The sequence below is a fragment of the Palaemon carinicauda genome, chromosome 44, assembly GCF_036898095.1.
Source record: "Palaemon carinicauda isolate YSFRI2023 chromosome 44, ASM3689809v2, whole genome shotgun sequence".
NCBI classification, from domain to species: Eukaryota; Metazoa; Arthropoda; class Malacostraca; order Decapoda; family Palaemonidae; genus Palaemon; species Palaemon carinicauda.
Window position 1 is genome coordinate 53,825,469 of NC_090768.1, and position 5,000 is coordinate 53,830,468.

The following is a 5,000-nucleotide window of genomic DNA, read 5'->3' on the forward strand; positions in this document are numbered from 1 at the left end:
CCAATAAACTATAAAGAAAGAAAATTGATATCAATTAAAAATGAAATTAAGCCAAATAATGTTTAACCTTTTGTCTTGTGACAATGTAGAGCGCAGACCTCCACCGTGGCCACACATTTTACGACCTTTTGCTCGGCATTGACCTTGACCTTTAACCTTAGCATGTATTAATTGGCGTGGATTTTCATACACTCAAATATAAACCAAGATTAAAGTCCCTCTGACAACTATGTCCAAACTTATGGTTGATTACGTGAATTGGACATTTTGTTTTACCGTGACCTTGAACTTTGACCTTGACCTTTCAAAATTTAATCAATTCCAGCTTTTTACATAATAGCTAATCCCTGCAAGTTTCATTATTCTACGATTAAAATGGTGGTCAGGAAGCTGTTCACAAACAAAAACACACACAGAGAGGTTTATACATAACATCCATCCAACCTAGTTGGCGGAGGTAATAATACGGTTCAATGTGGAAGATATCATGCAAGCTCCGTGTCCTATATTTCAAGCAAGTTGAGGAGTGTCCCCGGGACTAAGGTACTTTATGTTTACATTCACCATCGTATAGTCATAGACCATAGCGTAGTAATACAGTAAATCTATAGCACAGAGTATATTTGTTTCATTTTTATACATTGAAATATATCAATAAGCATTTAGGTTTATAAATGATAAAATATTGTTAAAATTCCTTTTTTTTTCTTTTTTTTTTTTGCAAACAAAATATAGTGTATTTGTAAATGATGAAATATAAAATATTATTCAAATGCCCTTTAAAAAAAATAAGATATATATAAAGGTTTTATATGTAATTGATAAAATATTCAAATATCTTCTTTTTTGTAAATCACAAAAAATACAAAGAGTATGAATTTTTTTTTGCAAATAAAGAAAATATTAAGATTTTAATTTTGTCTTTTTTTTTGTAAACACGAAAATACAAAGAGTATGATTTTTTTTTTTTGTAAATAAAGAAAATATTAAGATTTTAATTTTGTTTGGCTATTGATCCGGTCTATATACCTCACTCTTATTGATTTGCCCAACATATGCTAACCTTGGCTAACCAGTAGTTACTGTATAAACAGAACAGCGTTTTGATGTCCGCAAATCGATAGTAGTTGGCGTGTGAACATTACTGTCTCTAAATTACCCACCTCGTATTTCTTTGAATTACGTCTTTCTTTTGTCTTTGGTTTGGGTAAATAGTAATCTGTTGTGGGGTTTATTTGTGGGTGATTTTTATTTATTTTTTTTTTTGTGTGTGTTAGATGATTTGCGGTTATTTCTGTTATTTTTTTGGTAATTTGGTGATTTATTTTTATGTAATTTGTTAGTTTAATTTTTTAGCTCAGTGTAGAAGGCTCTAGTAAAATTTTATGGCTGGTTTGTATGGCGTATATATATATATATATATATGTGTGTATATATATATATATATATATATGTGTGTGTGTATATATATATATATATATGTATATATATATATATATATATATTTATATATGTGTGTGTGTGTATATATATATATACATATGTATATATATATATACTATATATATATATATATATATATAAGGATGAAGAGGACAGCAAGAAGACTTCGGATCATCTTACATATTTATTCTACACCAAAAATGTATAATTAATTTCTAATGTAAACATAATTTCATGTTTTATGTAGCCCTGATGATGGGAATGGATTCCCGAAACGTTGGTGTAGAATAAATATGTAAGATGATCCGAAGTCTTCTTGCTGTCCTCTTCATCCTTAAACTTAAGCTTGCCAGAAGCGAAAATGTTACTAGTTATATATATATATATATATATATATATATAAAATCTTTCCGTTTTTCCGGTCACGCTCAGCTTTCTCCATCCCTCCGGTAGGGAAGAGTGAGTAGTCATACCCTGGTGAGAGGGGGTTACATGTGCATGTGTGGGCATATCTATCTTAATATTAGCTGTGCTTTTTGATGGGTCGCGTACACTAGTATATATATGACACATATGAATCGGTTTCAACCAAATCTGGCTCTAAGCGTTTCTTGGGTAAGGCTGCGTTTACACCAAGCGAATCGAATCGATTCAATTCATGGAGAATCATTGGACTCGAGTCATTTTGAATCGGTATAGTTCCAACCTACCGAATCTGATTAACACATCATTCAGTACCAAGGCAGCCTTCGGGGAGTATGGATGTCTTTGCTGTTGCAGAAATAGCATTGTTGCTGTGGCTGAGAAAGCGTAGACGGAGGCGGAGGTAAGTGCAACGAATATATGGGTGCATCCAATATATTCAAGAAGACCTGAATCTGGGAGCTTTGGACATTTGTTCCCAGATTTGGTCAATAATCCGGAGAAGTTTTATGACTTCTTAGTGCTTGTTGATAGGCGTTGAAAAAGAAGAATGAAGAAGGTATGAAATTCAGCAATTTACATAATCAAATATGCAGAGAGAGAGAGAGAGAGAGAGACCTGAACGCATGAAACGGAAGATTGACAAAAATAGTTAAATAAAGGAGAGTAAATAAATGAATTGAATATATAAAATCACTGACAATATTATGTGAATAAACATAATATATATATGCTTCCTGCTCGGCTGATTCGCCTTGACTGATGAAAAAATGGGACCACACGCATCAGTGATTCTGAATCGCCATGAATCTCCATGATTTGAATAGACTCGATTCGCTTGGTGTAAACGATTCCATTGAATTTAACGTGGCGAATCATGACGAATCATGAATTGGGATGATTCTCCATGAATTGAATCGATTCGATTCGCTTGGTGTAAACGCAGCCTTAAGGGGATTTTCAGTTTGTTATAGTAGCACGTGTTTTTTCCGAGCAACTGTTTGTTTTAATTAAGTTTTACTTTTTTGTTCATTCAAAGTAATGTATTCCTATAATCTTATGTTAAATTATTAGCTTTATTTTAATTTTGGTGAATAATTGCTTACCTTTATACCGTTTCTGTTAAACTATTGGTTATCCCTACTTAGAAAACTATTGTTTTGCCAAAGTTTTTAATTTTATTTTTTGATAATTTTTGCCTGGTTTTTATTGGTTCTAAAACTGGAAAATTATTGTTTTACTTTTTATTTTATTAATTTTTTTTATTTTTTGCCTTATCTTTTTTTTTTGGGTTATGAAAATATTGCTTTCTTCTAGTTGGTTTTATGATATAGCATTTTCAGGTGTTAATTAGCATGAATCATTGATTATCTGCTTTTGCCTGGATGAATTATTGCTTAACTTCACGTTGGTTGCAGTGAATAATTTCAATTTTACAATGTTGAACCGTTGCATTATTGATTGTCCTTATTTATTATAATGACTGTTATTATTATTATTATTATTATTATTATTATTATTATTATTATTATTATTATTATTATTATTTTTAGCTAAGTTACAACCGTAGTTGGGAAGCCAAGATGCTATAAACCCAAGGATTCCAACCGGGAAAAATAGCCCAGTGAGGAGAGGAAATAAGGAAATGGATAAACAATATGAGAAATAATGAACAATCAAAATAAAATATTGGTTATGGAAAATTATTGCTTCTTTGTGCCAATTAAATTGGTAAATTGATTTTCTACTCTACGCCTGACAAATATTGCAGTCCGTTACTAGGTTTAAAGGTAGCTCATGAATGGCATGGGCAAGGGACAGGGAAATGTCATAAAGACTGACCGTATACACATATGAACAGCACCTAACCCCCATTTCCACCCAAGCTAGGATCAGGGAGGGCCAGGCAATGGTTACTGATGATTTAGCAGGTCTACCGGTAGGCTCTCCCAGACACCCTATCCTTAGCTCACAAGGATGGTGAGGTTGCAGCAACCAAAGAAACTATCGAGCTTTCTAGGGTCTCGAACCTCAGTCCAGTGGAACGCTAGGCATGGACGTTTCCAATAATACCAAAAACTGAAAATAATACTAGCTATGAACGACCTCCCCGGCCCAAGCACCGTCCTATATGACCTAAATCATTATAGCTCACAAGGATGGTGAGGTTGCAGACACTACCATTAACTATCGAACTTGCTAGGGTTTCGAACTCCAGTCCAGTGGAATGCTAGACATGGACGTTTTTTATAGGCTACCACAAACTGAAAATAGTACTGATTATGAACGACCTCCCGGCCAAAGCACCATCCTATATGACATTAATCATTATAGCTCTAAAGGATGGTGAGGTTGCACACACTACAATAGAACGCTATGCAAGGATGTTTCCAATAGGCTACCATAAACTGAAAATAGCCTTGGGTATGAACGACCTCCCCGGCCCAAGCGCCGTCTAATATGACCTAAACCATTATAGCTCTAAAGGATGGTGAGGTTGCACACACTACAAGAAACTATCGTACATGTTTGGGTCTCGAACCCCAGTCCAATAGAACGCTATGCAAGGACGTTTCCAATAGGCTACCGCAAACTAAAAATAGCTCTGGGTATGAACGACCTCCCCGGCCTAAGCGCCATCATATATGGCCTAAATCATTATCGTCAAAGAGTACTCACGGCAAAGGCGATAGTCGAACAATTGGAATCTTAATCTTGTGGTTTTCCGGCTGCGAAATCAAGATCTTCGGCGGCGTTGCGATCTTGGCTTGCCTGCTCTCCTTGGCTTTCCAGTTGGGCGAGAGGGAGTTTGGGTCCGGACTCTTGAGGCTTCCGGCTGAAGAGTTCTTGGACGGGGGGATAGGGGGCAGCCGGCCCTCGTCGATTTTGGCTTGTAGGCGCTCTCGTCTTTGCTGGATGGCTTTGAGTCTCTGGAGGGAGAGAGAATTGAGTGATTGAGTTTTTTGGCATCCTGGTATATGTATATATATATATATATATATACATACATATATATATATATATATATATAGAGAGAGAGAGAGAGAGAGAGAGAGAGAGAGAGAGAGAGGTTTTTATTAATGAGGAAGACTTCATTTGTTTCTTTGTTTTTTATTTATTTTGCTTAGAGTTTT

The 5,000-nt window shown here is 34.9% G+C and overlaps 1 protein-coding gene and 1 pseudogene across 2 annotated transcripts in view; one reads left to right on the forward strand and one right to left on the reverse strand.

The window, feature by feature from the left end:
• LOC137634561 (uncharacterized) overlaps positions 1–5,000 on the forward strand; it is a 93,515-nt gene that overhangs the window by 45,638 nt on the left and 42,877 nt on the right. The gene's annotated exons all lie outside the window — the stretch shown is intronic.
• The window catches only part of LOC137634290 (importin subunit alpha-3-like), a 29,411-nt pseudogene that overhangs the window by 16,320 nt on the left and 8,091 nt on the right, over positions 1–5,000 (reverse strand).